We start from the raw sequence: 21,573 nt of genomic DNA, 5'->3' as shown, positions 1-21,573 counted from the left end.
AATCCTTCCCGCTGTTACACCACAAGACAAAATGTGTAGTTTACTTATTTTCCATCAGTGCTGTTGCAAATAAACAGTTTTGGTTTCCACTTTCAGCATAGGGATTAATGTTTCACTCCCCTCCCTGTCCCCCCAACCCCCAAAGCCCATGTTGTTGAGTTGATCTAAGATCTGTGACGAGGACGCCTACGAGGTAACAACGTTAGACAGTGGAGGAGACAATCTCACCCTAACCCCACAATGCACTTGGGTCAGGTTCATTTAGGTGTAACCACGGGATTGGTCCCTCCGGGAGCAATTAGTTCTCACTAAAGGATCTGGAATTGTGGGAGCAGCGAGATGTCAAACAATGGCTTCACCCCTCGTCAGCTAAACGCCTGTTACCCTCGGCTCTTGAGAGGGTGAACTGCCAGAGCTGTGTGCTTCTGCGTGAATACTCCCCAGCTGCATATAGTATGGCTCAGAGACACTCTTCCGCCTAACTTGTTTCACAGTGTCATGTCATAATGGAAGGAGTGTTTATGTGCATGTGTCTGTGTCTATGTACACACTAGTTGACTAGTTGCTTAATTAGAAGCAATCAATCATTGTGTTTAAAACCACAAGCTGCCTGTTTGGTAATCAGACTCTCAGAAATGCATCAGACTTGTTTTCTTTTTTTTTATTCCTATCAAAACCTTGACGAAAAGAGGCATGACAGATCTGAGCCCGAAAACTATCTTCCAGCACTGCTGTGTCTTAAACTGATGCAAAGTAGATGAAACTTTTCAGAAAACAATGCCGCTGCTCTTCTTCAAAGCCTCAGTCATCTCTGCCAGTCACCCTTCAGCACTTACAATTCGCCACGCAGGAAGAAAGAGCTCCTGATTTGTTCCTGGGATTCTACCTGGGCCATGATTTCACTGGGACGCTCTCTCTGTAAGATAATAATGTAAATCCCTGCTAATAGCTGCAGTTATCACCATTAACATGTGAGAGTCACGTCAGCTTTGAGAACGTTGATGAAAGTTTTGGCGTTCTCACACTCACTGACATTCTTTTTATCTGAAGCACATAGACACCTAGTGACAGGATTTCGTTTCGTTTGGCGAAGAGAAAAGACCAGTTGTTATGGTTACAAGTTATAAATAGAGCAGCTAGGAGTGTAGGTGACAAGGGAACTGAGAGTTTCAGGATGAAAGACGCAGATGAAATCCACCCCACAATCCCTTGCTGCAGATCTGCTAACTTACAGGGAGACATCAATGCAGGCAGACATAGAAACATCAGCCAAAAAAAAAGGAGAAAACTGTGCTGCATCAATTAAAGTATGCATATAAGCTAGACTGAATATCAGATCATTTGTTTTTTATCTTTATTTCCCGTTGCTGTTCTGCCAGCCGATATCTCTGTTAAGAACCAGAAGTGTTGTTGACTGTTTTGACACTGCAGTCTCAGTCTTGACATACTGTAGAGCCGCAGTGAGATATGGACAGTTTTTTCCTGTCTGTTGAGGCTTGTCTCCCTAGCCTCCCCTGTGATTTTTGGCATTTGTGTCATGCACATTGTTCTCTGCCCCAGTGCCCAGCACCAAGGGCCTCCTGATACAGCTCATAATTAGAAGCAGCTCAAGGATTTAATGAAGAGGCGCTCACTTGATGGCAGCAGTGCTTGAGACATTGCCAGTGGCTCCGACTTCAAAGCTGCAGATATGGTTGCTCAGTAAAGGCCGGAAAAAGCTGCAACGAGATAACAAGTCATGGTTTCTTTTGATTTGTGGCATGCCAGGGCACTTACTATATAGGTTTGTAGCCAGCAAGGGCATGCAAATGGTTGATCAGTGTGGCATTGCACTACTGGGCAATAAGCATAATCAGCAATAGATCCCAGTAATGATGAGAGTGGGAGGCATGATAAGATAAGCTGCATGAATTTCCTCCCCCTGCTGATTCCCAGTCAGTTACTACCAGGATCACTCCCTATCATCTACTTGAGAGTGCGTTGCCTTCCAGAAACAAACTTTAGAGGAGTGTTATGATCACTCCAAAAGCCTTGGAGGAGGAGGAGATGTGTTTCAAAGTCATTTCAAACTCTCTCTGACTGCTGAGATCCCCCCCAAAAAAACACTGCAGTACCTCAGGAAAAGTTAAATGACATTTGCAATGTATGAATGAATATTAATGGTGGTTGTCAGGCTATACCCTATTACTGTTTGCTTGTAAGGTAGGTACGTTTTGATTAAGTGCAATGTTAATCATACAGTCCATGGTGTTGTGTGCTGGTCTGTGAGGCTTAATGAAGCAGATAATGTCCTCTTTTGCTTTGCTGAAGGGTTTCCACTCCCACATTCATTTCATATTAGCTACAGTACATTCTTCTGACCTCTGACATGCCACAGATAAAATACTTTCTTTTTCACTTTGGGATGCCATCAAATTCCATTTAGCTGGTTCATAATTCCCTTTTAAAACTGCTACAGAAGATCTTTCCATAGGGTATATACTCCGTACTTTTATACACAATTAGTTGAAAGCATTTGGGGGAAGGATTAAGTTATAAATCTCTAGAGTTGATTATGAATGTATGTCCTAAACTTAATTTAGGAACACAAAAAGGGAATGGCAGGAGATTTCTTCTTTATTTCATGGTGTTAAAAACTGTTTCCAAAACTCATTATCTTTCCTGCTGGTTCACCCAAATTGTCAAAGAAAGGCCACTTGACACTTTTAAAAACTTCAAAGCCAAAAGTAAGTTGTAAAGAGCTACTGCATCATCACACATGGAATTACGTGATATACAACAGATTAAGTACAAGGAATACAAAGTTGAGGTAGACTTATTATTATTTGTCTGTTTGCTCAAAAAGAGTCTTGAGGAATCTTTTCTATAAAATTTAGATCATGTATTCAAGATCCCGCACACCAACTTGACTTATCTGCTGTTGTCATCTTTGGTTATATTAAACGCAAAACTTCACACAAAGAAGATACAAGATTAAAAATTATAAGCAACATTTAATTGATGTATTTGATGTGTGTAGACTACACTATTTTCTGGTTGCTGTGAATATATAAACTGAAGTTTTTCTACAGCTGCAAGTCTGCCCTCTTGTTAAGAACGTCACTTACATGACTAAATCAAGCTGATTCTCCAATACAGACTAAATGAATCCATCCCTGATAATTAGTTCTCACTCTGGAATAACACCTACCACTAGAAATACTGTCATAGAATAAATGAGGCTCTGCAGCTCTAAATGCAGCTTCAGTTTTTTCTCCTTTCTTCTGTTAACACCATGTATTGACACTACAAGCAATGGCTATTTTTATGTGGACAGAGTAATGTGTCTAACACTCACTGTGTCCTATTAATTAAAAGATAACATATGTAGCTGGCCCATGCATTCCAAAATAATCTGATATAGCTGGTTTGGAAAAAGATCAGGGTTTTGCCATAAGATAAGTGTTGTGTTACGCTTAGGAAAACATCATGCTGCTGGTTAAAATTATTTTAATTAATTAAAATACCTCCTTAGAAGACATTTGTCATCATAGGTACTATAACAACCATGTGGACGATGGTGGTCATACATGGTTAAAAAAAATGGATGATTCAAAGTTGTAAATAAAAGGGTGAAAAAACAGCATCTGATTCTTTTGGGTGCTTCCTTTCAGTCCCAGAGAAGGACATTAAACTGTCCTTAAAGCTTTTAACATGTCTGATTGACATCCCATTTGACATTGTGTTTATGTTATGTACAATGTGTTTGACTCAAATTTTGTTAAAGGTCATCAGTGTAATAAAGTGAAACAACAACCAACTTCTGTAATTCTCTGTGTACAGTATGTGATTGTGGGAGTAGTTTTGGTTTGGCTGTAGGTTACAAGGCTAAAAATATCTGTGCATGAACACTAAAAGAAAACTTTTGCATGCATTATCTGGCTAAATCATATTAATATTTGAATCTCATATTATCTCTGGCAGGAGAGGCAATTATTTTGTGGTGATGGGGTGTCAGTGGTAAATGAATAACCAGTTGTCACAGCACACTGCTGAGGACAGGGGGTATCACAGTGTGAATATAAAGTCCAATATATCCGCAATTAACTTCTACCCTCCATTTCCCTCCAAAGCGTAAATAACATTTATGTCCCACAGTTTCTATCAGTTGAGCTTGTTCTGCAGGGTTAGGCATATTATCAACTCATTACAATGGCACACACACAGGCTCCTTTATTCTCATTAATCTGCCAGTCTCAACACCAACTCTCGCTATCTTCACCTAATGAGTATTTATGACCCAAGACTATCTGCTCTGATATAAAAAAATGTTTTTAACTGCACACACAATACATTTTACATTTTGGGAATTGTCCTTAATGCTTATGTATATAATATAATATAATATAATATAATATAATATAGAAAATATTGATAGATTAATAGACTAATTCTTTATCAACATATTTCAAAGGTAAAAACAATGCAAAACCTTAATGGCTACCTGCTTACACTCGCAGGATCATTCACTTCTCATTGCCTTGTAACTGTACACACAATGGGTGTCAAAAATGATGATGTATCAGCCTATCACAACTCATTTGTAGCATTTCCCCACCTTGCTATATCCCACCTCCTTTGTCACTCTGCAAATTACATGCCCTCTAATGAACAAAGCAGCAAGGAGAGTTTCCTTCTTAGCTTTTTCAGTTTCCATTTTAGCTTTGACACTGTGTTCACTATGTGGAGTTAATCGATCTAAATTAGTATAATTTTCTCTGCAGTGTACCACATTAAAATCTCTGATCTTATACAGTCTTACAGCCGCTCAACTTCTCAACAGACCAACTAGTAAGCTAGGAATTAACAATCACCGCTTGTTTCATTTATATATGCTCTTTTTTTCCAGACCAAAGACCAAACAGGCCTTCAATTTGCATACAGACGAAAAAGTGTGTGTTAAAGCGCTGGATGGCTTCCAATTTCTTATGTTTTAAAATTCACAGCACAAGATAGGGTAAGCAGGAGAGAGAAACAACAGCAAAAGAGAAACACAGGCCGTGTGTGTGTGTATTTGTTCAGCTGTTCGCCCATGTTGCTCTCTCAGATGGAACACCTGGCATTTCCAGCCTGATGAAACTCACACAGGAGCTGCAGTTCTCTTTTCAACACTTGTGTTTTTTGAGATCACTTTTTAAGGTCAAATTATACAAGACCATGAGAGCAAATAGAGTTCTCTCTCTATATATGTGCCCTACATTTTACATTGTTGTGACTTTGGCTCAAGAGGTAACAACAAAGGTGAAAGACACCATGTCAAAGTTCTAACCAAAAATTTGTTTATTAAACTTAATTAAACCAAATTAAAGACTAAATTAAATATTTTAAGTATAAAGTATGGATGTCAGTAGCAGGTGATGTGCATGAGTGGAAGATGTGTGTGTGTATGTGTGAGACTGAGAATGTTGTGAAGATGCATAAAAGCAAAGTAAATAACAAAAGTAACAAAGTTGTAGCAACCACAGCAGCAGCTAAGTGAAGAGATATAAAAGAGCAACACTGAAGCAAGGCTTAAATAACCTGGGAAGATCGTGGGCCCTCGGGTGTTTTTATAGTTGCGCTAATGACTACCTGTAGAGAGAGGGCAGACAGGCAGGTGAAACACACAGCAAACCCACGATGACAGCAGATGACAGCTCCCTCTCCTTATCTCTCTGCATTACTTGTATGTATTTGTGGCTGAATTGTGTCCAAATATGAGGGAAGTCAGGTTGCAATGTAACCCTCGTTAAATCATAAGGAAAATCAAATCAGGGCCCAAATAACAACACCAAAAGCCCAAACAAAATACTGTAGGTTGTCTGTTCCCATCCAAGTGGTTAAAGTTTAGACACTAAAACAAAACTGATTTGTATATGTATTAGATAAGATTGTGGTTTGAGTTATAATAACTGCAAACATTTAGTTACACCAATCCATCTGCCATGACCTTCTTCGTTAAGAGGGCTTGTGCTTCTACCATGTTACAAGTAATATTTTGTGTAGCCATTGAGTCATTATAGATAGTTCATCAATCTGACAGATGCTAATTTTCCAACAAGGGTTTTATAGATAAACATTGGGGTTGTCAATCAATTCAATTATTGAAATCACAATTAATCACGACTGTCCATAAAGTAGGTAGGCTTTTCAGAATTGACCCTATACTGATATCTTTTAAGTGTTAATACTCTTTTCATAGGAGTGTACAAGAAATGCGTATGTCATGCAAATGTATGTATTTATCACTGGAAATCAATTAACAGCACAAAACAATGACAAAGATTGTCAGAAACCCTCACGGGTACATTTAGGTTTTTAAATTGATGCTCAAATCATAACTTATGGTATACTCAAGCTCAACAGGCAACAGATGGGCACGTTGGCCAGCTAAATGTTCCATTACTTCAGTGCTGATTAAAGATCACTCCCTGGATCCCTCACTTCAAGAGCAAATCACACAATATAATTGTGTTTAACCTCACTTGGGAAAAATAAAAGCTCACAAAAACATCTTGTTGTGCTGTGGGATAAAATTCAGATAATATAAAATAAACCAGACAATACATAAAGTGAGCAGGAAACAGTGGAAAGGGGGTATAAGAAAGAAAATTTGTTTTGCCCTCTTGGTCATCATACAGCATATATGTTCAATATGGTCCTCACACATTGTCAAGTTGTGACAAGTGGAATGGCTAATGAGGCTGCCTGTGCTTTGCAATGGTATTTAAGACTAGATGTAGTTTGGTGGTAACTCAGTTCATAATGACAGTAACTACAAATAACTTTGGTCTTGTAGACCTAGACCATCTGACAGGGCGTTGAAGCTGGACTTGCCATTCAAAATAACTTGTTCTTATCCATTGTTTCTTGCAAGTTGCCATCTGAATCAATGCTAAAGGGCTAAACTACAGGAGAGGACTACAGGTGAGGTAAGGGGTTATAACATAACAGAACCTATGTCAAAAATATAAGACATGGTAATGTCTCATATTTTTGTCTCAATGTGTCAGTGCAAACAAATTTGCACTGACACATTAACATACACTAGCCCTAATAAACATACACTAATGGTTATTGCACCTCTCAGCCAGAGAAGATTAACCAACCTTATCATAAAGGATACCGTGGTGAATATTGTAGCTATCACTAGTAATACATGTCAGGGCAAAGTGGCAAATAGAACCTAAGGGCCTAAGTGTGGAGGCAGCAGCATGTCTGTAAATTATATCCCAATAATGGACTGATACGAAGGATGAGTCAACAATCCTCTTCCTACAAGTCAGAGAGAAGCTGGTTTTATTTCTTTACAAAAAATATATTTTGTCGCATTTTGCCAACAAGTTAGCAAATGTGTATTTAAATGTAAATTTGTTGTTGAGCCAGATGCCAAGATACTTGTAGGGGAAACCGGGGTTGGTTGTCACATGGGTAGGTTGTCACAGTGCTTATTACAGACAAAGTGGGGCACTGTGACATTATGTTTATATCAGATAGTTAGCCTAACATTCTGCCCATTTTGCACTGGTCATTTTGTGGAACACACACAAAACATTGAGGTGACAAGATATTTTGTCATTTTTAAAGTTAAGTAATTTTTCATGTTGGTGTTGTTTTTGTATTAAAAGCTTGTAGGTTATTGGTCATTTAAAAATCAAACACTCATTAAAAGGCCAAAGATAATAGCTTTTCATTTGAGTTTAGCAAGCTAAAGCAATGTGGTAGCTAGCTTAAAATCTTTGTCAAGAAGTTGGTTGGGCATGGTTGTCTCATTTTTCCATACACTGATATGTTACGAAACAATGGTTTTAATAAAGTCTAGATTGTTTTCAGCACTGTAAATTCCTTCATTTTACTTCTCATTCCAGAGGCTAATTCAAACAAATAATCACCTCGTTCAAATTCATGGTTTAAACACATGGGGCATTGATGAGTACTATCATAGAGGTCGTGTTCATTTCAAATTATTTGGTGTTTTTATCTTTAAAAAACTAAAAAATTATTTAGAAACTAATTATTTATTAAAATCACATTATTTTTTTACTGAAACCCCATTGATACTTATAGGGACAACCAATCCCATACCTTATGACAACCAACACATGTTGGTGGGTCTGATCGGTTGGCGGTGTCTTTGATGGTTCTTGTGACAATAAGTTGCAAAAGTGAAAGTGATACCCATTTCAAACCAAGACCTTAAGCTTCCATTTAATGTAGGAATGATTATTGAAACTAAGATGTTTTGATGATCAGCAATTCTCACCAGAGTAAAAAGTGTGACTCCCCTCCCCTGTAACCTGTTTGATATTCAACCCATTGACAGAGGAGATATGTAGATTACTGTAGTCTATAGCTCTGGACTTCAAGATCACTATGACTTTCCTGTTATTTGCATGTTGATGTATAAGAGCATGTTGCAGTGCATAAAAGGAAAGCTGCACTTTCTCATCCGCATAGTATTGTCCACATAAAGATGAACCTAGCAACCTTGCAGCGAGACCATTTCTTTGATATAGATGGTGAACAGTACCTAATGACTCAATTGCAGCTTTTACAACATTCAACAATGGAGGGCAAATTAGAAAACAGTCATTAGAAAACAGTCTCCAGTCCATTAGCTGAAAAGTGATAACAGCAGGAGAGGAAAGAAACTGCCCCTCCTTTCCCCCTCACTCTGCATGTGTACTATACATTGGACATATTACACTGTGCCAAGTGTAGACTGCTTTCTCTAAGGTACTGTACCAGTTTCAAGCTCACTGTGTCTGCTTTCATTAATGGCAGGGACCCACCTCTGCACCACCTGTGAAGCAGGCAGAGTAAAATTGTAAATGGAAAGAAGCCCAAAAGAAAAAGGGAAATGAGAAAAGAAAAACTCCTTTATTTCAATATCCTAATAGATTGTTTTTTAAATACAGTTTTCATTTTGAGCTGCCTCATTTTTTGTATTTGGTTTGCAATTTTAGCTTGCATTTTCAAAAAGTCATTTCATGGTGTGTGATTTAATTCTGAATATTTTTTGGTCTTTGGTTATTGTTTTTTTTTCTTCTTCTTTTTAATATTTGATTATGAATTGATTAACACATGTAGAGGTGGGAAAGAAAGTCATTTTGGATTAAATGATCCACCATTACTAGTGTGATGTTATTGCATGATGAAAGCTGCATTACATAAACCTCTTTTCTCTGTGTGTCACTCACAGCCGTGAACAATGAAAGGGTCTGCACTGTAAAAAGTCCACAACAGACTCAGGGTCACACAGTGTTTCTATAGCTAGCCTCAAAGTCCTTGTATGTTGATTTTGATTGACTGTACTTCCAAGAGAAGCCTTTATGTCAGTTTGAAATGAAAACAGATGCTTTCTATTCTTTCGATTTCTGCACTGTTAAACCTGAAGGACATTTGAGGGTAATAATGACTGATCTGCCAAATGGGACACAGGCACAGCTGACCTAAACTGAAAGAAGTTGCATAATAATTGAAATTTTCTAGCAGCTAAACTGAGTGGCTTTAGAGCAATCCGGTTTTAGAATTTGGGGAGGATAAATCCTGATGAAATATGTGTACTGTCCCTAATCCTCTTCAATCATAAACAGCTGTCCTGGGTTATGGATGTGACTGTTGCTTAACCTGCTGAGAGAGCGGCCTTTGATCTGGATTTGGCTCTGCCTTCACTAACCTGATCTCTTTCCCACACCATCTGTCATAGTTTCATTACTCTTGTTTTTTAAAGTCAATTTTGAAAGCTACACAGCATGAGTAAGAGGGTTTATTCCTTTAGTACTCTTTATTTGCTTTTTAACCTTTGCCATTGGAACACTTTGCTAAGCATGCACACTTACAATACTTCCTTGTTGAAATCATCACCTGATTAGAGAACGGTATAATTTATGCCAATTCCTACAACCTGCAGGGAAATGGTTTTGCTATTTGAGCTAATTATTTCAGCCTGACACAGTGTTTACATGTGTGAAGGTCAAGGCTGGAATTTACCCTGAAGACCTTCTTGTGTGAATTTATATGCAGAAGGTATAAGGAATATGAGCATCATCCTGCTTTATTTACACCCCACTCAAGAAGCAACAAATGTCTCATAATGCATTTGGGAGTCACTTTCTACTATTTTATATTCACCTCAAATAATTCTGCTATTAAACTAAAAGCTTCTCCCTGGAATTATGCAATTTCCCCAACAGACTATCTATTGAGTCCTCATATTGTTTCCTGTGTCATTTCAAGAGGGCACATAAATATAAGTTGCTACATTCACGTAAAGTATGGGTTTCCACTTGCTTTGAGTTATTAATAATAGCTAGCTAGATAGAACTGTAAAAGATCAGTAACCAGAGAGTAATAAATATGGTGAGAGATACAGGCATAATTTCATCGTTTTATAAATTCTTGAATAAAATATTGAAGTTACTTTCATCAGTTTAATACTTTATACAAGGTTGATACTAAGGTATTTAATCTGATGATATAATACAACATTCAGCACTGCAGGAGCCTTGTAGTCGGTGTAGAACTATGACTGGGCGGTGCATTTTACAGTACATCCTTTAACCTCCTGAGATTGCTACTTTATCAGTTGCTGTAATACTCTGAAGGCTTTTTCATCAATGAAAAACTACATTTTCTCCCTGAAAAACTCAATGGAGGTACCTTTTCTCACTCTTTGTGGCCATGATAGGAAGACAGGATTGTACAGGTCAGCTTACAGATGTGTAGAAACTAAATATTGTAAAAGAAAAAAAACTAATTACAATTTCAATAATATGGTTTGTCAGTCCTGTGTGAAGAGCTTTATATTGTATGTTTTCTAATATTTGTATCCTCCATGTATAAATGGTGTGCATGAAATACACTACACATTACAACCATGAAATATATCATAGAGATGAGTCAACTAATGTAGTAATTTAACTTAAACTGGACATTTTAAGCCAAGGTAGTATTTATTACCACCACTTTATATTGTAAAAGGAAATTGATATTTGTTTTTTATGATAAAACAGCTATTTATCATAGTAATGACTGTCTTCAAAAAGTAAGGACTCTTTGAACGTAGACAATATCAGAGCTTATTAAGACAATATCACATTCTACTTTGTGTGTATAAAAAGAAAAATTAAGACACAATGATGAAGGACATGACCAAGGTTGGATCCACTGTGAGTGTACATGTTCATGAATGAGTGACATCAAACTGTTTAGTTCATCCTTATTTAGTAATGTTTACTTTTTGTGAGTCCAGTTATTCACATAGTGAAAGATCCCAAATAAGAAAAAATCTAATTTTATTTTAACATTTTTCAACATTGCTTTACTCATCTAATATTATTGAGGCAAATTTGTGAAAGCCATCACAGAAAGAGTTTGAGAAAATATTTAATATATATATATATATATATATATATATATACACACACACACATATATATATATATATATATATATATATATATATATATATATATATATATATATATACATATATATATACACACACACATATATATATATATACATATATATATATATATATATATATATATACATATATATATAAAGACTAGTAATAAACATTTATACAACTACAAAACCACAACACAGGGACCAAGCTGAGACTGATCAGTCCTATTTGGTCTTAAACAATAGAAGGTTTTAGTGCTGGCTGCCCCAAAGGTATAAAATCAGCCTCCTACTGCAATTCATGTTCCAAAACCTATTATACTGTGCATACTGTTGCCGTCACAGTTAAATCAGTTTGAAGTAAAGATGTATATGCAATATTTGTATTAACATTAACACTCCAACCGCTCATACAGTACTGATCTTTTTTTTATGGATCCTTAAGTTGGCAAGCATTTGTAACATGCCGGCTCATATCACACTTCTTGTTGACTTATAGCATAATGCAGCTCTAACTATTACCTTCTGTTTAAAAAGAGCACAGGAAAACAACTTGTCCTCTACACTGTACAGCGTTATTTACGCAGCTCTGAAGGTCTCCACTGCCTTCTATAGCCATGTTTGTCTTGTTTCACTCTCTGGAGATCAGCCTCTAGTGGGTATCCTGACTATGCTGGGCCTCTCAGAGGCATATTAACAAGATGGAAACAAGCAGAGCTGACTTTACTGGACCATTCATCTCTTACTCTGGCATCTCAGCAGATGGAAAGGAATTGGCACATCATACTTGAGCCACCAGCATTACTCCCATGGGGATGCAAGTGCAGTGACTGTCAAAATTTGAAGGATAAGGTCTTGTAGGGAGGTACAGATGACAGTGAACTGCTTTTGCCTAATTCAAGACTTTTTAAGTATTGATTGCATTTGGGTACATGAACACTATACTACTTCAATGTGTGTGAGTGTGAGTGTTGGTATGTTGGTGTCTTTGTTTATGTGCATGTATTATACCCAAGAGCACCATATACATAATTATACATTTCTAAATTGATGGTCTTTTATGGAAATATATACATTATGTCCCACAGGCTTATAAAACCTATAAAGCCCAATGTAGTATAATGTAAACAAAAACACAACAACTTAAGGAAATCAATTCCATCTGCCAAAGCAAGATTGATTCAGGCTGTCACACGAGTATAGTCACAAATAATGTTATCCCACGCTGCATCTGTCCGGAGGAAGCAGCCCAAAGTTTTAAATTGAAGTGCTTAACTCCAAAAGCCTCATTGTTTGGACATTCAGGACTTTCAAGGCTGACATCAAAGCAAATTGGACTCATTAATAAAAGACCCAATCTGATGTTGGATTCGAATAGAAAAATAGTGGTCCAAGTATTGATCCCAGCAGGATACCCCATTAAAAGTTGAGTGCCAGTTCCTTGAGACCAACTAAGTTCTGAAGATAATATTAAATGACTACGGTGAAATAAAGAACACAAATAGCAACAGCAAGTTGGTAGATCAGGAATCATGAAAAATGCACTACATCACATTTACTGTACCACAAAGCTAAACCCCTCTAATGAAAGGTACGGTGAAATTTTCCTTGTACTGTTCTCATACTGTATGTCTGAGTTTGTTAAAACAACTTTGGTTTTATTTCTTACTTGAGTGGAGGATGTTCCAACAATTAGACTAATCCTCATCTACTTCGGGAAAAACTAATCAGCATAATTCTACCTCAAGCAGACCCCCTACTGAGGGAGCCTTAGCCAACCTACAATTTCCATACTTCTGTTAACTCAGCCCTGTGTGCTTGTTCAGATATTACTCAGTGTTTCCATGCAGGTTAAACTATGTATTATATAGATTATACAACATTCAAATCCACATTGCTCTTCTTCTTTCTCTATGGGGCTCTGAAATCAATGGACAATGAAACGGTTAGCTCTGTCTCAACAGGCTTATCAGAATACTGAATCTTAATAATTAGTCTTAACCTTCAACCCTCTGTGCTTCATGTTGTAAACTCACATTCATACCCTCCCTTGGTTTATCACCAGGCAGTTTTGTAGATCAGAATAACTTCAGCTGACTGTGGTTTGTCTTTAATTCAAAGGTCATACTAACACGCAGGACCAAACATACAATGCAACAGACAATGTACATCACTCGTTCATTCACATCAGAACAGCAGAAGTGTTTGATGTGCCTGCTTGTGTGATTATTATAAAACGCTTGGTAACATCTTAAAGCTGCAGAACAGGAAAGGAGGAAGAAGAGTTAAAGGTTGAATATGTAGAATATTTATTAAAAGCTATATATTTTTTTAAATAATACAGCCACGGGCCTTTTGAGGGGTACAGAATGAAAGTATTGCTTTTCCATAAAAAAAAATATTTAGTCTGAATTAATATTTTTAAAATTTTTTGATGGGTTCGACAATGACGTTCTGTGTACACTGTACCAGCCAATTAGCGGCCGGAATTGCGGGTTGCCAGGGTTGTCTGTTGTTCCGGCGCAGCTACTGTAGGCTGGCACTGGGTGAAATGGAGTTGTAAACAAGTAGAGCCGTGTTGGACTTACTAAAACCAGCGTTTTTTGATCTCAAGTACAACTTTTCATCACAAAACTTCGAAGGTAAGACAGAATATCTGTTAGTCGCTGTAAATAAGTGGTTGTTTAACTTTGTATTCTTTGGCTGCTGGTTCACTGAGTTTTAAGCGCAATAATGGTACTGTTGAACTCGCCAGGGTCTTAGCTTTCATATGAGATGCTATTTGTTTGTGTACCATGAAGTATCAAAACGGTAGCAATGGAAATGTGGAGAGTGGGTTGACTTTCTGACGCTATTCGGATTTTGATATTTGATCATGAACCTCTTAACGCACGCTGTTCCGTTCACGGGACAGGACGGATGTTAGGAGGTAGCCACGCGTTCTTCTGAATGTTTTAAACACCAACCCTTAAACATATATACTCATGCCGTACATTGTTGGAAAGCTTAGATTGTTCTGATTCATTCAAGACCACTCACGACTTATATGGTTGCTCACAGCCGTAATAGTATTAGCGATTAGCTTGGCTAGCCACTCAGCTAAGTGAGAAAAGCTATAATACTACATACCTTCAAAGTCTTCCCTTTATCCACAACGATCATCTTATGACTCAGCACTTTCTGTACAGCTCGCCAAGTATCCATTCTTGTGAAATATGAAATCCGTTTTCCATAAAACCGGAATACTTTCCTCAATTACCTCCATGTATTTAGTCCAACATGTAACGTAATAACACAAATAACAAACCATATACGGTCCGTTTACGTCATTTCCTGACCTGCGCGTCCATCTCAGAGTACACGTGACTAGATGTTTACGACCGTGAGCCTCTTCTGCTTCTGACGACACCACACACAAGCCAATCGGTGCTTAGGATTAGGCAGTACACGCAGAGACATTGCTGCTACTCCCACTGGCGTTACAATATAATGTACCTCGGTGGTTTCAAGTCAGTTACAGCGAGGGTATGTTCGCTTCCTGTTGTCAAAATAAAAGCACCAACTCTATCGTTATGGTTTTCTTAATAATATAAGGCAACGGGTGTTTTATTTTGTGAAAATGACCGGAAGTGCGTTACTCGCTACGGCTAACTTGAGTGGCTCCGAATTCGCAGGAACAAAACTTTAAACAGATATTATTTGGACAAATTAGCGTCACATTGTGGATCTAAAGGGCTACTTTCTCGCCTAAAAAGGTTAGACATGTGGATAAAGTGGTATATTTACAGAGTTAGAGCTAAAATAAAATCCGGCACCGGACCTGGCAACCCGACTGCTGGAATTACTTTTTGGTTGTTGCGACTACGATCTCGAGACATTAGATGGCGTTGTTCTGCTTATTCTACATATTCAACCTTTAAGAATGAAGAAAGTGCCTCAGATCATGAAGACCTATCAGACTGCTCTATGGTGCATTTCCTGTCATCGTATGCACAAAGTTTAAAGTGTTTACTTCCTCAGCATAAAAAAAATGAATTTATACAATGCAATAATTGAAATAGAAATAATAGCATCAGACAAAGTTATAGTTTACTCAACAAAAGCAGTATTTCAAAATATTTATTTCACATAACACTGGTGTCGATTCTATTTTAAATTTCAATTACATTTTTGTGTATTTTTTTTTCACTACTATGTACCTTCATTGACATTCGTATTCCTGATTGCTTTCACACCTGAGCTCTCCAGTAAAGTAAAGCTTACCCAGTTTGGGAGAGAAAAAGTGCTTTCTGCCTAGCAATTTATATTTCCAATTGGCTGATGGTCATGCACTAACTAAAATTGAGAGATTGGGAGTATGACTAAATTTATGAATGAATAAATGGAACTTGCTCCAGGCAGGTGAGAGCCTAAGTCTTAAGTGAGAAAGATGTATTATTGTAGTATTATTATGAGCCATTCTCACATGTGCTACATTATAAATTATGTAGTTTAGCTTTAACTTAGTTATGCAGTGCAGTGACTGGTAATCCCATCTCATCTCATCAAAAAAACAAAACCTTTACCTAAAAAAATTGTATATTGTAATTTTTGTAATTCATATATAAAGATTACATAAAGCTTATGAACCTATACAAAATGCGAGATACCACTGGCACAAGCCAAGATGAAAAAAAAGTTTGCATTATTTTTTGTAAATTAGATGAAAGAACTCAGCAATGTCAAGAAAAGTGCTTCTGTGTGATCTGTGTTCCTGTGTCCAGACATTGCTGATATGATAATGTCAGTGACATAACATTAAGTTGATTTTAAATGGACAAGGAAATTAATATGTTGCATACTTATAGTTTTGTTTGGTGCCTTTTGGCAGTGTGTCTGAGATACACTCCAGAAGGTTATAGTAAGAACCCACTCAGCAGAATATGCCTACAGGCTGCTTTTTGTGTTTTAATTAAACCCTCTTCTGGTCATCTGAAGAGAATGAATAATCTGAGTTAATAGTGCTTCATGCTACAGTTCACTGTCTACCTAATTGCCTGAAGCAGTTTTGTGGTAGGGGTATTGGCTCTCTGAAGGAAACCCAAAGTGATCTGATTTATTTTCTGTGTATGAAACTGTTACCCCATGTTGGCTTGAAAGTTGGCTGTAAAAAGTCTGTAGTTTGGCAGTAGTCACCTTGGAATTATTAAAGGTAAAATTAAAACAGATAAGTAATATAAAAATGTCCACAAAAACTCGATTTATAGGAGGAGATACACAGGGAAGAAGGGAGGCATATTTACAGCATATTTACAGCTTCTTTCCACAATTAGTGCTCATTCTTGCACTGTTCAGGGTTGTGCAGCTTGCTCAAGGAGAGCTAGAACACCTAGTTGCTTTCTGAACCTGCTTGAGTATTCAGAGCAGTAACTTTCTAAAACTTTAGTTATTGTTGAAGTCATTTTCTGTAAAACTACTTATTATTCATGTATTTCACCAAAAGTTCAAGTCTAGTGTGTATCCCCAGCCACAATGCTCTCTCGCTGGCCTACACATGTATTAATTATGGCCCCTTTTTGTCCTGAAAGACCAAGTGTCTTTGAAGACGTCCCTGCAAATGTCCAAAGCCCTCAAGGAGTAAAGTTTTGAGTTCAAAGCTGGACGATTCAACTGTATCTGCACAACTTACAGCTGGCAGTAGAGATAAAATTTTGGATGCAGGGGAATTGGCACTCAGTCTACGGTGACAGTGGTGGCTTGATGCCTGGTGCCCCAAAGTCTTCCTTTGTACTACCAGCAGGAAAACTCCCTTTCTGCCAGGGGGGTACCGAGGGAGAACAACAAATTTATGAGTGTGTAACATGAGGATACATATATTTTCATGGCGTGTCTGGAAAATGTGTGAATTAAGCCAATGATTGGTCTATGAACTAATCTGACTTTTCCAAGTTTATTGTATTTTGCAAGAAAAAGGATGAATATAATTGGATTATACTCTGGCCTTTCAAAAGTGGCAAATATGCACATGAATATATATGAGTATAATACAAAACTGCCTAGAGTTTAAATTGGGTACAACTTACTGAGAGCAATGGCCTTGTTTAGTTTAGGCCACACTGGCAGAAAGGGTGGTAGAAAGGTCAGAGTCTTATTAATAAAATCTGGTAATGCAAATAAGTGTTCTTTAAAAAAAAAATAAAAAAAATAAAGTTATACAGTAATACCCGCAGGGCACAGGTTAAAAGTTTAGATATTGAAAATGACATTTGCAAGTACTTTATACTTTTCTATCTTTCAGTTTAGAAATGTCACCAGTTTGTAGTAAATTCTCCACCCACCCCCATTAAATAAATGTTTGGATATAACTCATATATCTACCTCAGTGAAATCTGAGCATGGACCACCCTCTTGATAGTCTGTCAACCATGTCTGGATGCTTTCTTTCATCACACATTGTTTAGACTTACCTGTATCATGTATCTGCAGTCTCTCATAATAATGTATTATTTCCTGCATTGTGCCAAAAGAGAGTTGCATCTCCCCCTACTGTTTTTACTGTAAAAGCACCATTGCAGAATCAAATCAAAAGAGAGGGTATACTCAAATCAAGGAGAAAAGGTAAAATCTCTGTTGATTCCCAGCATATGTAGGAGTGAGGGGGAATGGAGGGGTGGATGAGTTGGCAAATAGGACTTTAAAGAAAGGAGATATACAAATGCAAGGCAGCATCAGTGAAACAGAGGTTAAAAGTTTAATTTAGGAAAGAGTCAACCAAATGCAGCAAGAAAGGACTGAAAGGGGAAAGGGAATCATCCATGTCAAATTTAAAAGCAAGAGTAGGAAGTGGCACTGTAGAGAGGAAACAGTGTTGACAAGGTTAACATTGATGCACTGTGTATTTAACAAAACACTGAAATTGGTAGGGAAACACCAGACAGGCTTGTGTGAGGGATGACAGGAAGTGGAGTCTGTGGAGCATGATTTTTTTGAATTGTAGGAGGTATGAGACACTGAGAGAGATGATGAGAAATAATTTCAGGCAATTAGGGGTGGAGGAATTCACACTGAAAAGTGTACTGAGCATGGGGTGATGCTTGGGCTGTTAGATTTCATGAGGGACACAGCTAGGGCTCTTTCATAGGATATGAGGAATAAGGAGAGATAAAATGCTAAACTGGCTCAGACGGACACAGGGTTTTATCAGACTAGTTTGTGAAGCATTGATAATAAAATGTAGATTAATTTGTGTTTGTGCGTGGATTTTTTTTCTTTTTAGTAAAGATTGTTAGTCTATTTTCTGGCCCACACTCCGGAGCAGATGGTGGCGGTAAAGCACCAAAAAGCTCCTTCCTGTTTAATGGCGTTTAGCCGTCATAAAAAAAAAAGAAGAAGAAGAAGAATAGGAGGACCAACGCATCTTCATGGCTCTAACACCACAGTGAGTTGAGTTTTCTTTTTTCTGACAGCATTTTACTGACTAGAATACGTATTTATCCCAGGTCAGATATTCAATAGTCACGTTAGCTTTTACTGTCGGAGAACCGAAATGTATGTCTCAGCTCGCAGGCAGGTTTATAAAGTTGTTGTCAGGCAGAGCCACCGTTACTAAGGATGTAACAAGTGGAACTATTGGTAATGAATGTCACATATATTTAAAAAATTTAAACTTCCAAAAAGAGAAGCACTTTCTCTCTCACTTTCAGTTTCTAACGAACAAAAAAGAGACACATTTAGTAATTTAGTAAATTCACCTGTTGGTGTCCTGAACTACTAATGAATGCCACTTCATTAGGGACACCTGTGCTAATCTAATTCAATACAACAGCTCTGCTATAAATTCTACATTCATGAAGTTTATACATTTTCATTTTTTATACATTCTACTGTATGTTTATTAGAATATATTATTATGTATGTTACTGGAGTGCATTACAATGGCTGGTGTTTATTATTATGTATATTTACCCCTCTCATGTATGTTAATGGAGTGGACAAAATAGTAGGAGCACCATTCAATATAATGCACCCAAATACACCACCATCATCAACTATGATCTCAATAATAAACATAAAGCAAAATTATCACCTTCTTGACAATGTCAACAAAAACTGAAAATAGAATCTATAACAGAGCTGTTATATTGGATTGCATTAGATTGCACAGGTGTATACATGAATATGGATAAAATCAGCATAATTATACTTGTTTTTTTGTATTTCTTTATTATCGTAAACAGTCTTGGCACTGTGTCTGACAGTGGTAATATTGCCTCACACTGTCCCTTTGTTACTGTAATAATCAGCGCTTTTGTATAAGTTATGTTTTTTTTTCTCATCCAGGTAACATGTCACAGTGCAGTCTGACTTCTAATGATCATAAGATAAAACCATACAAGGATCAACTGATATTATAATTATAAATGTGTCATTAATGTGCAGATTACAGGCTAGAACAAACCAGAGGTATGCTGTATGACAGGCTGTTAATTCAGAATGCCAGAAACCATGCCTTCAGAAATTAACATTGAATTTTAACACAAATTATGTGTTACTGTCTCCTTCAATAAAAACATCTACCATCTCACTGTGGCTGTATCTTCCAAATACAGATACACCTTTAAACTCAACACTTTAAAATCAACAGTGAATGATACAGGAGCCATAAAAATACTGTGAGGGTTGTGGATTAACTTTTTTTAGTCAAGGCCAAATAAGATGTGCTGTGTTTGTTATGTTATCAGTAAGGCCACGGGCCAGAGAGAAAGATTTAGATTAAGATTACCCAGACCCAACACGTTACAAGGTTCTCTATCACTAATTTTGTCTTAATGCTTTCTGAGGACAGCCTGGTAAGGCTAGTTCACACACATCTTCAGGCTCAAATCCCAATGTTTCAGTCATATCTGAAGGATTACTTCAGATATGACTGAAATATCATGGGTCTTAATTAAAATCAATTGATGAACTCCTGAATTCTCTCACAGAATTTCTGAACATAACTTTCAGTGTAGCCTCCATAATTCCAGATGAAGAGAGATTAAAACGTATTGATTTGGAAAAACTTGCAGTCCTTGACAGAAAGTGATGATACCACATCACAGAAATCCTAATCTAGACACAAAGTCTTCCATTTAATAGCTATTCTTTTCAAACACTAGTCCACACTGGGACTCCAAACATACGTCTCCTTGTCCTTTCAGACCTGTCTACTGGCTGGGTAAGGAGACCCTGAGGGTGTCTGCTGCCCTCTTTGCTGAGAACCGTCGAAGACTGTGCAACGGGCTGAAAGCCAAAGATGGATTGGTGTCAAAGTCTGTTGTGGTGCTGCAGGGAGGAGAGCAGAAACAGAGGTACTGCACGGACACAGACCTCCTTTTCAGACAGGTAAGTAGTCACTCTGGGATTGGTGCAAAAACTGAGACTGGGGTGGGGGTAAGGTCTTGCATACATTTATCCATCCATGCAGCCATTATGCTCAGGTGATCTTCAGCTAACAGTAAATTTAGGTTTCCTTCAGAATGCTGTGGTTCAGTCTCCTCTCCTTAAAGAAAGGCACCAGGGGGCATTCTGTTGAGGTGCCCCAAAAACTTCACCTGGCTCCTCTCAAATTTGAGGACCAGTTCTGAGTTTCTCTGGCACTATTACACTCACTCTGTCACAAATATGTAGGCCAGACACCCTGCAGAGAAAACTCTTGTATTTATGATGTCAGTTTTGTGACACTAGCCTCTATTCTTGTAACTGTAGTTGTTTTTTTAACAAAAATCAAAGGACACATTGAAAGTCTTGTATTCATCTGTGTGGACTTATGTGGCCTAATCAAACACAATATGTTATATTATCATCTGATCATCTCTAACTTTGCTTTCTTCAAGCTAACTATTATAATCTCCCTCACTATTGCCCTGACTGACTGTCTGACTTTTGTAGGAGTCTTTCTTCCACTGGTCTTTTGGAGTAACCGAGCCCGACTGCTATGGAGCCATTGATGTGGACTCAGGGAAATCCATGCTTTTTGTTCCCAAACTGCCTGAAAGCTATGCCACTTGGATGGGAGAGTGAGTCACAGTAATCTTCAAAGCATGGTGTATATAGCCAACAATCATCACACGCTGGCCTTTTGCTGTTAGCTGTAACTTGAAGAAATGGTCATGTGCTACACAG

At 37.5% G+C, this 21,573-nt stretch overlaps 1 pseudogene; it reads left to right on the top strand.

Moving 5' to 3' along the window:
• The window catches only part of LOC128355183 (xaa-Pro dipeptidase-like), a 39,210-nt pseudogene that overhangs the window by 4,944 nt on the left and 12,693 nt on the right, over positions 1 to 21,573 (top strand).

Source organism: Scomber japonicus, chromosome 1 (assembly GCF_027409825.1).
Source record: "Scomber japonicus isolate fScoJap1 chromosome 1, fScoJap1.pri, whole genome shotgun sequence".
Lineage (NCBI taxonomy): Eukaryota > Metazoa > Chordata > Actinopteri > Scombriformes > Scombridae > Scomber > Scomber japonicus.
This window is presented reverse-complemented; position numbering and strand designations above follow the sequence as displayed.